Source organism: Notamacropus eugenii, chromosome 4 (assembly GCF_028372415.1).
Source record: "Notamacropus eugenii isolate mMacEug1 chromosome 4, mMacEug1.pri_v2, whole genome shotgun sequence".
NCBI lineage: Eukaryota > Metazoa > Chordata > Mammalia > Diprotodontia > Macropodidae > Notamacropus > Notamacropus eugenii.
The window spans coordinates 147,080,573-147,102,965 of NC_092875.1; the positions used below are offsets into that span (position 1 = coordinate 147,080,573).

At 38.6% G+C, this 22,393-nt stretch overlaps 1 long non-coding RNA gene across 1 annotated transcript in view; it reads left to right on the forward strand.

Annotated features, from left to right (window-relative positions):
* The window catches only part of LOC140498269 (uncharacterized), a 36,128-nt gene that overhangs the window by 8,200 nt on the left and 5,535 nt on the right, over positions 1-22,393 (forward strand). The window contains exon 2 of the long non-coding RNA XR_011965045.1: positions 12,496-12,656. This is a non-coding gene — a long non-coding RNA (uncharacterized lncRNA). The remainder of the gene's footprint in view (positions 1-12,495; positions 12,657-22,393) is intronic.

Sequence of the window (22,393 nt, forward strand, 5' to 3'; positions counted from 1 at the left end):
ATAATGCAAATCATTCCCATTAAATTATGTTCAAATAATAAACTATACCAGTTTTAATGGAACTTCCCTTCTTAGGATTCATTTTCTACCAAGAGAACTCCAATGTACCTGATTGTTTCAAGATGGAAATAATATATGTGGCAAATTAAAAAGGGGAAAGGGTAATAATCTGGTGTATTCTATGATATTATATGTGAAGGAAACTCTGAATAGACTCTTGAAGTTACAGTTCTCTTGTCCAGAGAGTAGCCACTCCCAGATAGTCTTGTGAAAATCCCAGTAGTCCTGAGATCATAGCAACCCTGCAGAAATTATCTCATTGTAATTTAGTCTGTAAGAATAGCAACTGGTATACTAACCATATCAAAGTAATGCTTAAGTAAGGTTCAATTAAAGAGCCATTCAGAACTGCTGTGAGCAGTGGTTCAATCAAGCAAGGCTTCAAGTTTAGCACAATAATAATTCTCAGAAAAGAACAGATCAAAAATAAGACCTCCTAGAATTCATCTCAGAATCTCACAAAGAGATACATAATGAAAGCAGAATCTGATTCACTAGAGCGAAAATATAAATTTTAAATTTGATTGGACACATGAATAGGCGGAATGGAACAAACTGGAATACACATAGGTGTGCCCAGTTCATTTCATTGAACTACATATCCAGGGAATTTTATTTTTTTAAAGGAGAACATTTAAATAACAATTTAAAATAATAATTTTGAAATAATTCATTTAAAAATAATAATTGTGCGATAATTAATTTAAAATAATTATTTTAAAATAATTTAAATAAGAATTTATAAATATTTTAAAATGATCATTTTAAAATAGTTATTTTAATAATTATTTTCAATAATTTAAAGTAATTATTTTAATCATTCAAAACATTATTTTTAAATAATTTAAAATGGTAAGGGACATCATTTTTATTCTTCAGACAAACCAAGGGGCATTAAAAATTAACTAAACTTCAAAAAATAACAGCTAAACCTTACTTTTAAAATGAGCCAAACAATACTTCTTTTTTTTAAGATTAGGGCATACTTGGCATACTCAGCTCCTACTGTGCACATACCTATATAGAAACACATCACTGTAAACCTAGTCTACATATATCTTTCTAGAATTATTAGAGCTAACAAATTCTATTTACCTACAAAAATCAGTGTTTATTCTACCTATGTACCTGCACCCTCACCAACTCCTTTTTCATCATTATGGTTTCCCTCCACATGCTCCTCATGTTCACAAATAAGAAAGGTAAGAAAACAAATACTTACCAAGCACCTACTACATGCCAAGCTCTTTTTAAGCAATTTTGCAAATATCTCATTTGATCCTCACAACAACCCTGAGAAGTAAATACTGTTATTATCCCCATTTTACAATTAAGAAAACCAAGGCAAACAGAGGTTGAGTGACCTGTCCAGGGTTACATATTTTGTTAGGGTCAGATTCTGGATTTAAATACAGGTCTTCCAGACTCCAGGTCCAGAGCACTAGACATTGAACCACCTGATACCAAATAACAATCAAACCTACATCTCTAAATTAGTATTCCATTAAAACCGAACAAGAACTTGAGGAAGAAAGACACTATTATGTCCAATTTCTTTATAAACTACACATAATTCTACTGCCTGCTATTCATTAAATTACTTAGTAATGCATCACTAGCAGCATCCCTAGGCAAGATACCTGGGTAATTTATAGATAATGTACATTCCTTGCCTCTACCCCCACCTGCCCTTGAGGGGCAGCTAGTTGGTGCAGGGGATAGAGCACCAGTGCAGGAGTCAGGAGGACCTGAGTTCAAATCTCACCTCAGACACTTGACACTCACTAGCTATGTGACCTTGGGCAAGTCACTTAACCCCGATTGCCTCATCCTGGGTCATCTCCAGTCATCCTGATGAACATCTGGTTACTGGATTCAGATGACTCTGGAGGAGAAGTGAGGCTGGTGACCTGCACAGCCCTCTCTCACTCAAAACAAAGTCAAGTGCAAGTCATGTCATTATTTCTCTGATGGCATGGTCTTTTTTGGCAATGAAGGATGAACACACACACACACACACACACACACACACACACACACACACACACCTGCCCTTGAAAAGGTACAGGGGAAAGCAGTATAGTGCAGGGAAAAAATGATTTGACAAAGGACCTCTGTTCAAATCCTAATTCTGGCATTTACTACCTATATATCTATATGCCTCTTTTTCTTTCTTTGTAAAATGAGTGAATTGGACTTAATAACCTCTTAATTTATGAACTGAAATAATAAAAGCTTACATTTCTATAGTATATGACACCCATTCCAAATGAGATAGAGTGGTGGACAAACAGCCCTATGCAGAGGGGGATTTGATTAGCTGAATTTTGAGGGTGACAGCATATATCTTTAAGAGACATCAGTCGATTGTAGAGACATTTTGAGAAAGGATCTCAAGGCAGGTGGGATGGGGCTGCAAACTTTTAAAAAGCATTGTAGAGCCCTTATAGCTTCAAACATGTAAGGGGAAGCCATGCCCCTATCATGTCCCTTGACTTTAAGTGCTTATAATTCTAGAAGCTACTTGAGAGTGGACCTCTATGTGATGAGATCACTCTCTCTCCTTTGTTTTGAACTTATAGGTTTTGTCTTGTTCCCAGCTAAAGAGCTCTTTTACTATTGTATTTCTTTGGTCAAAAATTCTAATACGTATAACGTCTTTGACTTTATTTACGGTTTTTGCTTGAATAAATGAGTTTACCTGTTCTTTTTCATTTGTGTTGGCATTTTGTACAAACAGCATTTAGTTGGGAAGGGCCTAAGCTGGTGAGTGTAAACTGAGGGCTACTCCGTCACCTTCACAGTGATTAGGGAAGTAGCTTTCCTTCTGAGCCCTTTGAAACAAGTAGAAGAAATTGTCCAACCTTGGTGATTTTAGAGTCTGCTTGTTCTTCCACTAACAACAGCTAGGCTGTTGACAATATTGGCATGATCCTTCTACTACTCCTTACAAAGGAAGAAAGGTAGATTTCATGGAGAAGGGGTGGTCCAGATCAGATCTCACATAATATCTATCCTTGTCAATCATGAGCCGTGTGTGTATAGTTTATGTATAACAACCACACATGGAAGCATGTGTGTGCGTGTATACACACACATATATACACACATAAATATACACATATATACCTATATTTATAGGTGTAGATATGTGTTTATATATACATACACATACACACATATGTATGTGTATATATATGTATGTATGTATGTATTTGTGGAGAGTACTAGGCTTGAATCAAGAAAACTCCTCTCCACAAGTTTAAATCTGACCTCAGAAATTGTGTGGCTGTGTGATCTTCACCTCTTTTGCCTTGGTTCCTCATGTGTAAAATGAGCTGGAGAAGGAAACGGCAAATCACTCTAGTATCTTTGCCAAGAAAACCCCAAATGGGATCATGAAGAGTTCTCACCACTGAAACAACTCAACAGCAATATGTATGTGTGTGTATGTATGTATGTATATGTATGATATACATATAAACATATGTTTAATGTATGTGTGTATATGTGTGTCTCATTGTGTGCACATGTATGTATGTATACATGTACATACAAATATACGTAAACACACAACTAGTAAGTGCTCCATAGTTTTCAAAGCACCATCACTAGATCTCTAAGTCAGAATGAACCTCAATTGCTATGTAGTCTATGCCATATTTTCCCCAAAAACTATACTGTAAGCTTCATTATCCCCATTTCACAAACCTACCCAATCTCTCAAGCTTGGTTCTGTGAAAGATACAAGAATGTAGTTTCCTCCCTTCTTTGCAGAGGTCATGAGGTGGGAGACTATGGCTGTAGAACACTGCATATACTATCAGTCTTGATTGCTGTGTTGGTTGGTTTTGCTGGGGGGGTTTTGTGACACTGCTTCTCCTGGTTATCCTACCTGTCAGTTAACCCTTCTCAGTTCCATATCCTGACCCCAAATGTGAGTATACCCCCAAATTCCACCCTCTTCTCTCTTTGCATTTTTCAGTGATCTTCAATGAGTTCAGTGATCATCATATGCAGATGAATGAGGGGAGAGAGAGAGAGAGAAAGAGAGAGAGAGAGAGAGTAATTTAGACTTAACTGGGTCTACAAGCTCTGAGCTTTCAGAAGCACTAAATATATTAGCCCAAGCCCAGTCTTTAGCCTTCCAAGTTGGCATGACTCCTGTACCTGAACAAGGGTCAGTATCTATGGGTTTTTGAACTTCCATTTATGCCCAATTTTCAAGCAAGTTTTGATGGGCAAGTCTCTGTTTCTACCTTCCTGACTGTGGGTGGCACAGACCTATTTGAAATACTATATACACTTTCCTTGAAGTTTTAGAGGCCATGGGATAAACATGATGTCTATTAGTATGCCCAGATCTATGGTATAGGTGCTTGGGACAAAGACCCTATTGAGAAATTAGCAGATTTATTTGATTCCCTACTAAATCCTCCTTATCCCTGGGAGGTAATGACACTGAATTTTGTGTTAAACATGCCCTCATCACAGAGACTGGATGAGAGACAGTAGAACATAGTGGGAAGAAAGACAGATTTGTAATCAGAGAAATGAGGCTAGAATCCCAACTTTGCATCTTCCTACCTGCATGGTCTTATACAAGTCATTTACCCTGTCATAAACCTATATTCACCTCTCTGCAAGTTCCATCCATTGCTTGTGGTTCTAGCCTCTTGAGCTAAACAGAAAAATATCTAATCCTTCCTATATATGACATCTCTTTAAATACTTATGTATAGCTTTCATGTTCTCTTGAACCATCTTTTTTCCACACCAAATATGTCCATTTCCTTCAACTGATCCTTCTATGGCATAAACTAAATTTCTTCTGGGCGTTCTAATCTATCAATGGTTTTCAATTGTGATACCCAGAACTATACACAGTACTCCAGAAGAAATCCAATGAGATCTCCATACAGTGAAATTATCATTTTTCTGTTCCTGGAAATGTTGCTTCTCTTAATTAGGCCCAAGATAAAATGAGCTTTCTTGGAAACCATAAACCACTTTTCATTTTGAGCTTTCACTCCACTAAAATCCCCATATCTTTCTACTGATATCAGACCACTCCTCCTTCATTTTGTACTTGTGAAGCTGATTTTTTTGGCAACCAATTGACAGTCTTTATATTTCTGCCTATTGAATTTCATCTTATTAGATTCAGACTAATGTTTGAACCTTCTTAAGATCCTTCTGGATCTTTTCAGATAATTTTGGAACCTGTCATCTAGTGTGTTAGCTATCTGTCCCAGCTTGGTATTATGTAAAAACTTGATCAGCATACCATCCATACCTTTAAATCACTGACAAAACTCTTAAACAGCTCATAACCAAGGGAAGATCTTTGAGTCAATGCACTGGAAATCTCACAATGGTAATATAAATAGGGATATAAAAAGAGGCAAAAGACTGTCCCCGCCTTCAAGAAGCTCATGCTCCAACGGGGGAGACCAACGCAAACAAATATATACAAAGTAAGCAATATACCAGATAAATAGGAGCTAATTAACTGAGGTGGGGCCCTGGAATTCAGATGGATTGGTGAAAGCTTCCTGTAGAAAGTAGGATTTTAGTTGGGACTTAAAGGAAGCCAGGGAGATCAGTAGGTAGAACAGAGAAGGAAGAGAATTCCACGTATGGGGGGGAGCCAGAAAAAAAAATCTAGATGGAATGCTTTAGTCAAGAGTCAAGAGACCAGTGTCACTGGATCATAGAGTATGTGATAGGGAGTAAGGTATAAGAATTCTTTCAGTCCTCAAGGTTATAGTCCATCTGGAACAGTTGACATATTCATCCAAGGCAGTTAGAAATTCTCTATCTCTTTATTTATCTTGGATATCAGCAACCTGTTTCTAGTGCCATCAGTTTCCTTTGTTGAGAAAACAAAAACAAAATATGAATTAAGTAACTCAGACTTCTCTGTTGTCAGTTCTCATTATCCCATCCACTCTAAGCAAAGCTCCTATCCTTTTTTGTATCCTCCTCCCAAGATAGCAAATAAAAACAAAACAAAACAAAAACCAATCTTTTTGTTGACTTAGCTTCCTTCACCAGCATTGTTTGTTCTGAATTTTAGCACTCCTGACATTATTTTTATATTCGTTAATTCATCACCTATGGTAGATCTTCTATTCCAACTCTGTAGTCATCACTCCCATGTCATTTTATGGGTTTTCCCACTTTTTTATTACTCATTAGTTAGGGTGTATCATTATGAAAATATTTTGTTGAGTCAATCAGTTATGTCTGAATCTTTGTGACCCTATTTGCATTTTTCTCAGCAAAGATACTAGAATGGTTTTCCATATCCTCTCCAACTCATTTTACAACTGAGCAACTCAGGCAAACAAGGTTAAGTGACTTACCCACGGTCACACAGCTAGTAAGTGTCTAAGGCCAGACATGAACTAAAGAAGATGAGTCTTCTTACTTCAAAGCCCAGTGCTCTATCCACTGCACCACTTAACTGCTCCAAGGCTTTGATTAGAGAACATCTTGGTAAGGATGCATGATCACAAAGAGTCAGAATGGCTTCAGCAAGAGCAGTTCACGCCAAACCTAACATTACATCCTTTTTTCCCTCCCATGGGGCTATTAGGTTGGTAAATCAAGAGAATATTATAGACATAATATTCCAAGATTTCATTAAAGCATCTAAAAATATGCTTCTACTGTCCTTGTGGAAAAGATGAATAGATACATGCTAGAGCAGTGGTGTCAAACTCAAACAGAAATGGATTCCACCTAGTTTGCATATTGACTTAGAAATATTCAATTTTAGGTACCACTTTTCAGGAATGCCATTGAGAAGCTACAATTTGATCAAATGAGCACAACCAGGATAGTGAGAGAATTTTGTTGCTGTTGGTCAGTCATTTCACTCATATTCGATTCTTCATGACCCCATTTGGGTTTTCTTGGCAAAGATCCTGGAGTGGTTTGCCATTTCCTTCTCCAGTTCCTTTTACAAATAAGGAAACAGAGGCAAACTGAGGTGAGTGACTAGCCCAGATTCTCACAGCTAGTAAGTGTTTAAGATCAGATTTGAACTCAGGAAGATAAGTCTTCCTGACTCCACTGGCACTCTATCCACTACACTACATAGTAGTCGAGTGAGGATATTAGCCATGATTAACTGAAGAAAACAGAGACAGCTTGGAAGATGGGTTTTATGGAAACGTGATAGTTATCTCCAGATACTTAAAAGGGTAGGGATTGGACTTTTTTGTTTGGCTTCAGAGGACAAAATTAGGAACATGGGATGGAAATTGCAGACAGGCAGACTTAGGTTTAATGTAAGAAAAACTTTATAATAATCAGCTATCCAAAAGTAGAATGGGATATCTTTGGAAGATAGTGAGTTCCCCCACACTAAAGGTCTTCAGCTTAAAGATGAATAACCACATCTTGGAGATACAACAGGGACTGGATAGCTTCTAAATCCCTTTCCAATGCTGAGATTCTGGGAAAACTTTTTTTAAACTTTCTCTAGAATTTTCCCATTTACCACTTGGCTTCTTCCTTTGCTATTAGGAGCAAGATGTACTTTCAAGTAGGGTTTTTAATTACTAACAGTCTACATCATCCTCAACTGGAAGTAATAAAATCTGGTTTTTTATATGAAAATATTGTGCCCATTTTTACAAAAAATATTTGAGTGAAAACTACATAATTTGCACTTTGTTGAAAGGTTATGACTTTAAATACAGGTTCCTAACATCAACCTCTCATAACATGTGCTTTATATTGCAACTATTCCATGTAGGTGTGTGGTTGACTGGTATCTCAATATTTTAAAATTCCAATTTTTTTTTGCTTCTAATATGACTGATCTAAAATCAAAGAAAAAATCTTTGAGTTATTACACTTCAAATGAAAACTTTGGAGTAAAAACAGCTGCCTAATTGTACTACAATCTTTCATTTACAGATTGAGATCATTAGTCCCCAACCAGTGTTTTCTTCAAGTTTACACTAAAAATACAGCAGGTTTTGATAAATGAAAGGTAGCCTTCTTTTATAAAAGTCAGATACATAAATGTAACATGGAAACTTATAAAGATGAATATTAATGAAAGTTCAGAAAAATAAACACATTTGGTGAAAACTGACAATAAATTCTAGAATTTTGTGCAAATAAATGGTGCAGCTCCTTTCTTCTGAATAGGTAAGGCTCAGGGGCATCCTTACTCAGAAACCTATGTGGGTTGATGACTTTTTAAAGTAGAGTTCCCAATAATTGCTTCTGATAACAAATCCAGATAGCTAACAGAAAAAGATTTGATTGTATATTTTGTGCTCTAGAATGTCTTAATAGTCAATAAGGGAAATGTAGTATGCTAATCAGCTTGAAAGAAAAGAAATGTGAGGCTTTGAACTTTTTTTTATGTAAGAATTAGAAGATTTTTATCTACCATCACTCTCTTTTACCTAAGACCAAAGTTCAAATTCTTTTGCTGGCATTCAGTGCCTTCTATAATCTAACATTTCCCTACTTTCCCCTCCTTCTTTCCGTAGCTTCTTCTCTATACTAGGATTCAGTCAAATTGAAGTACTCACTGCCCACATTAGATACTCCAGATTTCCCATCTTCACACCTTTGCTCAAGTTGTTTTCTATTCTATGAATGCACTGTCCCCCTACCTTTTGAATTCATGGCTTATTCTTTAAATTCCAATGCAAAGGATCCCTCCTATAGGAAGTCTTGTCTTCTCTACCCCCAACTTTCTTAAGTATATATGTTATTTCGTAAAATTGTTATTTAAGATTTTCTTCAATTTCCTCACCTACAAAATGGAGATAATAATAGCACCTGCCTCCCAGGTTGTTATGAGGATAAAATGAAAGAATATTTGTAAATATATATGTATATATATCCTGGCATGTAGTAGTTACTATGCAAATGATTATTCTCTTACCTAGGGTAAGGACTGTCTTTATATGAATGTTGTGTCTGCCTAATGATGGAAGTCTTGCCTCCTGGTCCGTGTGTGTGTGTCTGTGTCTGTGTCTGTGTCTGTGTCTGTGTCTGTGTGTGTGTGTGTGTGTGTGTGTCTGTGTGTTCAAGAGTGTGATGAGGAGGGGGATGGAAGGATGGTTGGTTTGTTACCCTTACTTTTAGAATGTTTACCTTCTTTCAAAGCTAAACTCAAATGACTTAGGGACAGTCTTTCCTTCCCCTTGGTTGTTAATGGTACTCTCTCCTCAGATGGTATTGAATGTATTTACCTGATTAAATGTTATAAACCCTATTACTGCAAAATGTAAGTTTCTTGAGGGTTGGCACTGTTCTTCCCTTTGTAGTACACTAGGTAGGAACTTAATAAATATTTGTTTTTATGGTCACTGGAGCACAATGGATTTTAGGCAAGTTGTCTATTCCTCTCAGTCAAGACCCTGAGAGCAACTAGATGTCCCTTGACCACTGCCTTTGCTACCTGCTATAAGGTTTAGCTGGGTTCTTAAGTCAGTCTATGGTAAGAGTTCTTAAACTCTGTGTGTGTGTGTGTGTGTGTGTGTGTGTATGTGTGTGTGATGGACCCCTCTGGTAATCTAGTAAAGCCAGAACCCTCCTTAATAGGCTGATTCTTCACCTGGAAGATGATCATCTACCTGAGAGCCACTGTGGCTTCAGAAAGGGCTGAGGGATGGTCAGTATGGTGTTTGTTGCCTGACAATTCCAGGAGAACTGCCAAGAGCATAACAGAGGTCTATACATTTGTAGATGAGACCAAGGCCTTTGATACTGTCAGTTGTGAGGGCTTATGGAAAGTTATATCAAAATTTGTTTGCCCAGAGAAGTTCATCAGTATTGTAAGTTAATTTTATGATACCACATTCACCCTGGTTCTAGATAACGGACAATGCTCTTGTGCTTTCCCAGTCACCAATGAAGTAAAATAAGACTCTGGGCTTGCTCCCATGCTTTTTAGCGTGATGTTTTTAGTGATGTTGTCAAATGCCTTCAATGAGGATGAACACAGCATCAAGGTCAGCTACTGCCCTGATGGTAGGTAAATTCTTCAATTTGAAAAGGCTACAAGCCAAGATCAAAGGGTAGGGAGTGCTGGTGCATAATTTTTTTTGTTTGTAGATGATTGTGTAGTCAATGCAGCCTCTGAAGCTGAGTTACAAGAAAGTATGGATTTATTCTCTGTTGCTTGTGCTAATTTTGGCCTAACAATTGACAAGAAAACACAGGTGCTCCATCAGTCACCACCACACCATCCATATGTGGAAGCATCAGTTACAGTAAATGGACAAGTTTTGAACACTGTGAAGAAGTTCACTTACCTTGGCAATATACTTTCCGGGGATGTAGACATTGATAATGAGGTTGACACATGCATTGCCAGAGCTAGCTCCATGTTTGTGAGGCTCTGAAGGAAAACATGGAAGAGAAGAGGTATTAGACTGACTACCAAGGTCTGCAGAGCTGTTGTGCTGATCTAGTTGTTGTATGCCTGTGAAACCTAGACAGTCTACCATTCCAGGAAACTAAAGTACTTCCATTCGAATTGTCTAAGGAAGATTCTGAAGCTCACCTGGCAGGATAAGGTACCAGACACTGAGGTCCTTTGTTGAGCTAAACTGCCAAGTATTCAAACTCTAGGGGATAGAGCAACTCTGACAGACTAGCCATATCGTTCAAATGTCAAATATACACTTGCCTAAAATATTATTTTATGGCAAACTCACACAGGGCAAGCATTCACATTGTGATCAGAAAAAGCTCTACAAGGACACCCTCAAAGTCTCTCTTAAGAACTTTGAAATTGATTACATGACATCAGAGACACTGGCACAGGACTGTCCAGCATGGCATCTCATCATCAGCGAAGATGATATGCTCTATGAGTAACGCAGAATTGAAGTAGCTAAAAAAATACAAAATGCACAGATTTAGAGAATCCACCCTCAATGTTCACATGGACTAGTTGTGTCTGACCTGGCATAGAGCATTCCTAGCTCAATTGGTCTAAACAGCCACAGTCAGATACACTGTGACTTGACTCTAATGTCATTTTAGCCCTCTTCAAGAATGAAGGACAAGCAATCAAAGAACCCTTTCTCAGAAAAATGTCTTTAAATATACAAAATAAAATAAAAAGTGTTTTTAAATAAAATAGAGCAACTAGGTGGGGCAGTGTATAGAGCATTAGGTTTGGAATCAGGAAGATCTGAGTTCAAATCCAGCCTCAGACACTTACTAGCTGTGTGACCTTAGGCAAATCATTTAGCTCTGTTTGCCTCAGTTTCCTCATCTGTAAAATGAACTGAAAAAGGAAATGGCAAACCACTCCAGGATCTTTGCCAAGTGAACCTCAAATAAGGTTATGAAGAGTCTGAAACAACTGAACAACTGCCAAGCCTAGAGGCCTGTATTGGGCTACCCGAGTCTTTCTTACCTCACCTCCAAGGTCTTCGGTTGGCCAAAACCGGATGCTCATATGAGAGAAAGGACGTTCCAGAGTCGAACAAGGGTTGAGCTTTATTTCAGGGTCTAGTTACAAGTGCAGGGAGGATCTTCCTTAGGAGGAAGAGGGGGAGATTTCCTAAGGAGGCTAAGCTTAAGGGATTGGAAGTAGAAGTACAAGCGGGGAGAGAGGGGGAGGGGAGAGAGGAAAGAGAAGAAGCAGAGCCTACTGTCCTCTTGGCTCCTCACGTGCTAAGAGAGCTTTCAGGCTTCCTCAATCCTACTTAACCTTCAGCCACACAGTTTGCATCTCAATACCGTGCTGTTAGGTAACTAGGTGTGCTCCAATCCGGGACAATCTCGAGGGCAGGGAGACTCCACCCATCACGTATCTCCCGGGGAGAGGCGGAAATACCCGAGCTAGCCGAGCTAGCTCAGTCTGACCTTCTTGAATCCCCGCTGTTCATGGAGGGCCTCGTAAGACTCTAAGATTTAGAAGTCCCACTTTTACCCGCCCGAGACCGTCCACACGGAATTGAGCTTCCAATCCTCACAAACAACTATAACAACAAAATACATAGGATTACAAAGGTAACTAATTGCAATGAAATAGTTATTTTAAAAAAATAATAATCCTTGATATGGTTACTTGATACAACATCTACTAATCAAATCTTATCTCTCACCTTCTTGCTATTTCCCACACCCCTTCACAGTTGTCAGTGAATATCCTTATACCTGGGTCATTATCTTATTTAAAAAGTGAAACTGGATTAGGCAAAGGGGTAATAAAATATAAGTGATAGAAAAAGTACCTCAGAAATAGCAAAGATTTCAGGCCACCACCCCTCAGCTTGGGACCTCACTTGTGCCAGCTCCTAATTTCAGTGCAAAAGAAATTATGATTTAGGCACTTAATAGAAATCTCACAAATCCCACTGGTACAGGAGGCATATGGAGGTACCATTCAGTCACAGAGTCCGTACTCATCACTGAAATTCTTGTTCATTCCAACAGCTACAGGACTGGATAGAACATCACTTCTTGTGCTCATTCTCACCGGCTTCTCAGCCAATGAAAATGCAACTCAGTCCTGCTCATTCCAATGCAAGAGGGGCCATTCCTGGCCTTTCCAGTGCTCTGAGAAAAGGTCTTGGTAATGGTGGTCTAACTTCAAGGTAGAGTTGCTGGGCCCAAAGAGGTCGGGGTATGTCAAGAATGGTATTTACAAAATAAACAGAACTTGACTTTTACAGAATATATGAATCTTAAAACATAGCGCACTGTAAAAAATATACTTTAATAAACATTCATTAAGGCTTACTATGTATTAAGAACTGGGAATACAAAAACAGTGTGTGCCCTAAAGAAGTTTACATTCTAATAGAGAAGACAACACATAAATAGCTAAGTACAACCAGCATAGATGCAGAACAGAAGTTAAGATGATCTGAGAGCGGGGGAAACAGTAGCAGCTGGAGAAATCAGGAAAACTCTCCTGCAGTAGGTAGGATTTGAGCTGACTTGAAGGAATTCAAGAGACTAAATACGTCCCACTTCCAAAGCTTTCTGGGAAATGTGATTGGTGAAGACAGGAGGAACTACACAAGTTATCCAGATATAAGTCTATTACATCAAATTTAATTCAATTTGATGTCATTCCTAACCTCATCTGGGGCAGAATATTCCCCCTATTGAAGGAGATGAGACCTCACCTGTCTCTCACACTGATTAGGCAAAGGAACTGAATAGATGAAATTGAGAAGACCAAGGCTGAAAAGTAGCTTTCTCATGAGTTCTTCAATGAATCCTCTTCCTCTTCCTGTCTGATCTGGAGACCATTGTGCCTGAAGTCCGGTGAACATTCTTTTTATCCTTCCCTAGTTGTGTGTGCTCACATAGCTTGTTGTCCCCCAAAGCCTCAAATTCTCCCTTGTGTGTCAAATCAAGAGCTCTCTCTTTTGACATCATAGGTCAGTTTAAACCTCAGCTGTCACAGTTACCTGTTGTCTATAATTTTTTTTAAAGCCCATCTGTCAGTTCATCATGGGCATCTCTTGTAACACAAACCATCCCACCTAGACAATCCTTTACCCTCCTATCAAAAGACATACTTAACTGATAAATGCCATTTTAGTCTCATGGATCGGTGTGCACGTGTCCATCCGTACCCTCAAGATGAACAATGGAGTGGTCTGTGATTTCAGCTTCCACCTTGCTCTTCCTATGACTATGACGTGACCCTGGCAGAGAAAGTCAATGAATCATCATAGGGCTCTCTTTTCATTAGTCTTTAGCGCTTTGGACGAGCACCATTCTAAATAATTAAAAGGAATGTGAAGGGGCTAAAAATGAAACGACGGGCTTTTTCAGTGCTGATACTTGCAGAATTCCATCAGTGTCAGCTGAACTAGGAACAGCAGAGGAGAAAGGTGAATCATGAAATTTCGAGCAACTTTTTAGGAAACGATCTGATTAAGTAAAAAGGATAGATGGCAAGGAAAAACCCAGAGAATTGTCTGGGACATTTTTGAGTCACTAAATTATTCCTCTCATTTTCTTGGAGCCTCATCGTTAGGCAGCAACTTGTATCTAATGAAGAAACAAAGAAAATATGATTATGTAATTTTAAAATGCAATATGGAATAGTTTTATAGGAATAGAATAATAAGAAAACTGGAAGGAAAGTAGAAGACAGAGATAAAGCCTTCTTTCTTCATATTTACCTTTTAAAAATCTAAAACTTACCTAGTACACTTCAGCAGTGCCAAGAGCTCCTTACATTGTCACTTCTTGCCTCCTGCCTCCGCTCCCAGACTCCCCAAACCATACCTGCTCCATGTCCTCTCTGCTATGCGTTTGATGTCTAGAGACCTCACAGGATACAATACCACCACCTCCCATGAGGTTGGGCCTTAGGGAATGACCTTGAACTACGTGATCATATGTTTCTCTTGACCAACCTCTACCCATTCATCAATACTCTACTTAGATTCTTTCCTCAATGGTAAGCATATTCCCACTTCCTAATACTGTACCCAACCTAGGTATGCTGAACCTCTGGCTACCTATGAACAAACTCACTATCTCAAACCAAGCTTCTTTGTTTTTGGTGAATGCTTTTGGTGAATGACCTTAATATCCCTATCAGTTAATGCACACTTCAAGAGTAAATCATCTCATGGATGAGTAGGTAAAAAAGGACGTTTTTTGCCTCATTTCTTACCTAACTTTAATCACTGAATGGCTTTTGACTCAGACAAACTGAGACCCGGGAAAGACCTTAGCTAAAAAAAGCCTAGGTCTCCCATTGTATCTGGGATCATCTTCAGATATCCTGATCTGTCTTGCCACTAGACCCAGATAGCTCTGAAGGAGAAAGTGAGGCTGGTGACTTTGCATAGCCCTGCCTCATTTAAATCCAATTCACTTGCAAGTCATGGCATCACCCTCCTGATGTCATCGGTCCTCTTTGAGAAAAAAGAACAAACAACTATTCCAATTAAGTGATACAGGAGTATTTGACCTAGAGTTAGGAAGACCTAGGTTTAAATCTGATCACAGATACTTATTAGTATCTAGTCAATTGTCTTGTCATTGAAATATTTGATATACTGAAACCCATAATTCTAGTCTCTCATAAAGAAGTGGCCCTTCTCTTTGCCAAGACCAATCTCTCTACCTGTAACCTTATCTTAACCCCTCCTATCTTCTCTAGCATTGTCCATGTTATCTCTAATTTCTCTTTAATCTTCAGTCTCTCCCTATCTGTTTACCCCTTTCCTAATGCCTACATACACTCCCGTGTCTTCCCATCCTTAAAAAACCTCTCCCTTAAGACAACTATCCCCAGTAGCTATTGTGCTACAATTCTCCTGACCTCAATTTAATGACTACTCTAAAAAGCCATGTATACTACATATACGCTTTTCTCACTTTCTTCTTAACTTTCTATAATCTGGCTTCTGATTCAACTGAATTTAAATGAAACTGCTTTCTCTAAAGATACCAATGATCTCTTAATCGGCAAATATAATGGTCTCTTCTCAACTCTCATCCTTCTTGATCTTTTTGTAGCCTTTGGTGTTGTCAATCATTATCTTTCCTGAATAGACCTTCTTCTCTAGGTTTACATGACACTGCTTCTCCTGGTTCTTCTACCAGTTTTGATTGCTTGTTATTCTTCACTGATTGTCCATCTAGCTCACACCTCATAAATGTGAGTATCTCCCAATGGGTCTATCCTGGGTCCTCTTCTCTTCTCCCTCTATACTACCTCACTTGCTTATCTCATTAGCTTCCATGAGTTCAGTTCTCATCTCTATGCTGACAATTCCCATATCTATATATCCAGCTCTGGTCTTTCTCTTGAGTCCTAATTCTGAACCACTGACTGACTATTGGATATTGGGATCTGGATTTCCCAAACTCAACATGTCCAAAACAGAACCTACTATTTCTCCCTCAAACCCTCTACTCTTTCAAACTTCCCTATTACTGTGAAGGACACCATCATCTAGTTACCCAGGTTTGCACCCACAGTTTTAGTTTCAACTACTTGCTTTTCCCCCACATATCCAGTCATTTGCTTCTTTTTGCCATTTCTGCCTTCACTACATCTTTCAAATATATTCCCTTCTATTCACTCACACAGCCACTTCTCTAGTTCAGGTCCTCATCACCACTCACCTGGACTCTTGCAATAATCTTCAAATTGTTGTTCCTACCTCAAATCTCTCCCCACACTAATCCATCCTCCATACAGCTGCCAAAATGATTTTCTTAAAACATAGTTTTAACCATATAACCTTTAGTCACACACCAATGCTCCCTCTTACTCCCAGTATAAAATACAGTCATTCAATTGACATTTAAATCCCTTATGACCTAGTCTCTTTCTACCTTTTCAGTGTTTTTATACTTTATGCCCTTCCACATATTCCACAATCCAGACATACTAGACAACTTGCTATTTTCATCTCCATAGCTGTCTTCCATGCCTAGAAAGTTCTCCCTCCTCATATCTACCCCTTAGAATGTCTGGCTTCTTTCAACATTCAACCTAAATGACATCTTTTAAATGAGACCATTCCTGGTCTCCGTTCTCTGCCCCTTCCCCAGACTTCTATTCTAGGGTAACCTTCTATCCACCATTTACATATCTTGCAGTTACCTATTTATTTATATGTAGTCTCCAGAATTAGAGGATAAGGACTATTTTTCCACATTTACTTCTACCCACAGTACCTAGTACAGTGTTTGGCCCATGTTAAATGCTTAATTGTTCATCTCTTACTTCATTCTTTCCCACTGTAGACTTTCCAAATCCCCATAGGATGAATAAAGGTTTGCACTCATGAAGTGTGTCTCAAGTTTTCTTACCCATCAAGAATAGGAGGCTTGTCTTGGAGGCTAAGGACAATATCTTAAAGAAGAAAATCCCAGGCAAGAATGTGTTACTTTTTCAAGAGAAACCTCTGTTCATGATGAAGAGGGGACACAGCTCTGCCTCTACCAGGACTCTATTTGGGCTGATTTCTGCAGGGAGGAACACAACAGTAGAGTAAAAATTCCAAATCTACACTTCCCATCTTGCATCTGTTTACTGGATATTTCTTCTAGGCCATTTTACAATTGCCTCATATTCAATAATTCTAAGATCAAATTCATTGTCATTGCCAGGAGATAATGCGTAAGATCATCAGACTTGGAGTCACAAAAACCCAAGTTTGAAGCCCACCCCAGATGTTTACAGCATAAGTAATCTAACCTCTCTCAGTTTCAGATTTTCACCTGTAAAATGAGATGATACTAGCAACCACCTTCTAGAGTTGTTGTGAGGATAAAATGTGACAATATAGGAAATCATTTTGCAAACATTTAAGATAGTTATTATTATTGTTGTCATTCAGTTCAACTATACCTCTTTTTAAATACTTGTTCAATGTAAGAACATTGTGATTGACGATGGAAAAAATACAAAGATAAAAAAGGCTGTGCTCCCCTGTGCTCAAGCAACCTCTACTAGCAAGGAGCTTGCAAGATTATGCAATCTAGTACTTGCCTCCATAGAACTGTTGTGATTACAACAGTCAAGAGAGTTGCTACATGCAAAAAGGCTTTTGAAGCAGCAAAGTCCTATAGAAATTGAAACTCTACTTATTAACATTTAAAATTTCCTTCAGCTTGAGGTTCAGTTTCACAAGGTTCAGGAAACCTGAAAAAGAAAGCTACTGGAGTAAACTTTGGGATGATTGGAATTCTGTATCTAGTCCCAGGATTTACAACATTTTTTTTTTATTAGAAGTCACTCTATTTTAATGTAATGGAGCCTACCTAGCAATAAATACAAATGACTTATTAATATTTTTGAATTTTGAATAATGCAAAGTGGTATCAGGATCCGGTTGCTAAAGAGGCCCCTGAGAGAATAAGTAAGCATTTGTTCTGGGGATAATTACAGAAGAGAAAAACCATTTCATCCATCAGGTCACTCTTTCAACCAGTCCATTTTATAATAATAAATATTGCATAGAGAGTCCAGTGGCATTCAAGATCTACTTTTCTATAGTCAATAAAAAAGAGATACATTACCCTTGTGGAATAAACATGTGCCCATCCTGTATTCAGCAGCAAGTATGACCTGCTTGCTTTTTATCAGACTAAAAGCATAATGCAAATCAATCAACACACATTTATCAAGCACTCGCTATATGCAAGGCACTGTGCTTTGTCCTAAGAAGACAAAACAGTATGATACTAACCTCTTATATCTCTCTTTTCCTTATCAGCTAAACTCCTTGAAAAAGCTGTCTAAGTTGGGCACCTCTATTTCCTCTTTTCTCATTCTTTTCTAAACCCTCTGACCTCAGGGAAATTAAATAGTTAAATGATAATGATAATAGTGCCCTAAACTTGTGTAGCACTTGTGATAATTTTTAAAGTGTTTTTTAACATACATTTTTAAAATTGGATAATGTCCCAAATTTAGAGCTAGAAGGAACCTCAAAAGTCCTTGAGACCAATTCCTCATACATACAAGACAGTAAGTGTTGCAGGAATGAATGGGTAGATGGATGGATGACCCTATACTATCTCTCTTGGACACACCCATGAGTCTGGCCAGTAGTCCAAGGAGTGGGCTTCCATGTCCATGGGATGCCCTGGACTTGATGAGGCAGTTTATAGGTGTAATGATTCTGCCTGTGAGTGACCAAAGAAAAACCATGGAGTGTAAGAGATGAAAGGGCAATGAACAGGCAGGTACCATCAGAAATCTGGAAGTATAGGGTGACCCAACAATATAGCTACTAGGTATTTATCCCAAGGAGATCAAAGAAATAGGATACATATGTCCAAAAATATTTATAGCAACTCTTTTTGTGGTGGTGAAGAATTAAAAACTGAGAATGTTCCTATCAATTGGAGAATGGATGAACAAGTTATGGTTTATGAATGTGATGGAATACTATTATCCTGTAAGAAATGATCAAGTTGGGATAGCTAGGTGGCACAGTAGATAGAATATCAGTCCTGGAATCAGGAGGATCTGAGTTCAAATATGACCTTAGGCACTTAACACTTACTGGCTGTGTGATACTGGGTAAGTCACTTCATCCCAATTGCAGAAGGAAGGAAAGAAGGAAGGAAGGAAGGAAGGAAGGAAGGAAGGAAGGAAGGAAGGAAGGAAGGAAGGAAGGAAGGAAGGAAGGAAGGAAGGAAAGGAAAGGAATGAGGGAGGAAGGAAGGGAGGGAGGGAGGCAGGAAGAAAGGAAGAAATAATGAAGGAATGGTTTCAGAAAAACCTAGAAAGACCTTTATGAACTGATGCAAAGCGAAATGAGCAGAATCAGGAGAATAACCTACACAGTGACAGCAAAATTGTAAGGAAAATCAACTGCAAAAGACCTGGTAACTCTGATCAATACAATAATCCACCACAGCTCCAAAGGGTTCATGCTATAAAATGCTATCCACCTCCAGATAGAGAAGTGATGGAAGCAGAGTGCAGATTGAAGCATATTTTTTTCCCTTTTTTTATTTCTTACCTTTTTTTCAGGACATAGCTAATGTAGAAATATGTTTAAAATGACTATATTTGTATACTGAGTATTCTATTGCTTGCTTTTCTCAATGGGGGGGAGAGAGACGGAAGAATGGAGAGAATGTGGAACTGAAAATAAAAATTAAATTTAAATTAAATTTTAAAAGAAAGTATAAAGTAACTGCCACATTGACATCCAAAAAACAAAGCAGACAAGCAAAGTCTCTAAGAGCCAAGCAAGTCATCTTCCTGGGGTGAGGAGTGAGGGGAAGATTCAAAGAAAGGGAAGAAGTTAAATAAACTATGAAGTGACTCATTAAACCATAAAGGGATGGGAATTCAAAATGAGCCCAGAGCAAAGAGCTCAAGTAGAATAGGTCAAAAACTAAGTATATTCATTGTGAGCATAAGTAGGAGAGGGAATGTGCCTGGACCCTCAAATCTAGGTACAAATTAAGCTGTAAAAGTATCTAAACATGTCCGAAAGAGAACTCACCATCTTTACTTCCCACACTCTTCTTCCAAACTTCCCCTTACAGCCAAGGATACTACTCTACTTCCAGGGAAGTGAGGGAGAGAGAAAATAAGTATTTGTTAGCACCTACTATGTGCAAGGCACTATTCTAAGAACTTTAGAAATATCATCTTATTTGATCCTCACAACAATCCTGAGAAGTAGGTGCTATTAATATCATCCCCATTTTACAGTTGAGAAAGCAGAGGCAGAGGTTAAATGACTAGCCCAGGTTCACATAGGTCATAAGTATCTGTGGTTAGATTCAAGCCCTAGGTCTTCCTGACTCCAAGTCTACTTCTCTGTACCACCTAATTCCCAGTCACTCAGGCCCACAACTTCACAAGCTTTCTCTTAAGCTTCTCTTTCTCTCTCCCATGACTAGCCACTACTATTTTGGTAACATAGTAGTAGCATTTCTCACAGAGACTCCTGCATTAGCTTTCTAAATGATCTTTCTAAATGGGCAAGTCTCTCCTCACTCTAATCCATTCCCCAAGATGTTTTTTTTTTTTCTAAAGCCCAGGTCTGACTATATCATCACTCCCTGATCAAGGAACTCTAAGGTCTCCCTATTTCCTCCAGAATCAATTATAAATTCTCTTTTGGCATGCCATGAAAAATAATCACAACTTGACTCATTTTTTCCTGTTCGGTCTTTATACTCTTGACCTCATCTACACACTTTCTGATCCAGCAAGACCTGCCTTCTTGCTCTTTCTCACACAGCATTCCTTCTCCCTCTCTGTCTTTGCACTAGTTTACCCCATGCCCAGAATAACCTCTTCTCTTCTCTGCCTTTTAGTCTCCTTGGCTTTCTTCAAGATTCAACTCAAAGCAAACCTTCTGCAGACAACCTTTCCTAGACTTTCTCTCACCCTCCCCTCCTCCCCCAGTGCTGTAGATTGCCTCCTGTCTACTCTATATAAATCTTTTATTAGTTATTTACACATTGTCCCTCCATTAGAATGGGAATTCCTTTCAGTCAGGGACCATATTGGTGTTTTTTTTTTAATTTTCATTGTAACCCCAGCCCTTAGCACAATGTCAGGCACATAATAAGTAATTAATAGGTGCTTTTTTTATTGGCTGATTAATAATATTGCTAGTTCCACAGAGGAATGAGTTGCAAATCATTGGCTCTGCTACCAAGAACATCTGAGATAAGTAAAAAGAGGGTGAATAGAAGAGGGTGGTAAGGCATGGAACAGCCCAGCTGAGGTATCTCAGGGCCCCATATTGTAGGTTCAGGACTGACCAAGGTGGTCGGCAGCAGGAATGGCCACATTCAATCTCTAATGAGCCAGTGGCCAAGAGAGGTGAGACAAACACTGTTTTCAATACTGATTCTAAAAAGCAGCAAAGGGCATGCCTGTAACTGAGGGACGCAGTCAGCCATAAATAAATAGAAAGAGATGAGGGCAGAGGCAGAATCAACAGACTAGGACAAAGGTAAGTATGAGCAAAACCAGTAACAAAGGAAGGATCTGAGCATCTGCAAAACAAGCAAAAGAAACAGAAAAAATAGAAGAAAAAGAAAAACTAACCCAAACTCTTGTCTTAAGTTCAGTCTCAGTGAACTGGGAGCGTTTGCCAGTTGTTAAGCTAGAATGGGTGACAGTTCTGTAATGGGGGGCTCTGGCATATCTTTCCCTCCTGCTGAAGTGGGAAGCAGGTCTGATAGGAAAAGTGCTGGACAGAGGTCAGTTGACAATGGCTTCCAATTTCAGTGAAACTACATTGTAATGTCCTTTCTCCAAGATCGCTTTGAAATTAACCAACATTTGATCTCTAGCCCAAGTCACTGGACTGGTAATCCTCTTTTCTTCTTCCTAAAATTGAAATCTTCTGTTGAATAGGTGTTCAAGAAGGTCTAATGATTAGGTTGGATTGAAAGCAAACAAAACATATTCCCTTAACCAATAACAAATTTGTTTGAGGGGAGGGGGAGGGAATTTGTTTGAAGCCAATGTGTTTGGAGTTTTAGTAACTCCTAAGCAACTAACAAACCATTTGAAGGTCAGTACTTTCCAAACACGTGGTAGAATGAAGTTGCTTAAAACAACAGGTGGAATAAATCCAATTTGATGGGGAAAAGACAATTTAATTGTGTTTCTTTGATTTAATTTGATTAGAGGGGGAAACTGTATAAAAGCATTTCTTTCCCCCAAGAATGACCCATTCCCAATGGTTTAAATTTTTTCTACTCTTCAATACTTCTGCTATTGTGAAAATCCCATCTCAGATAGTTCCTAGCTATGTAACTCTGGGCAGGTCCCCTTGCATCCAGGACCATCTCCATTCATCCTGATCTATATCTGACCACTGGACCCAGATGACTCCAGAGGAGAAAGTGA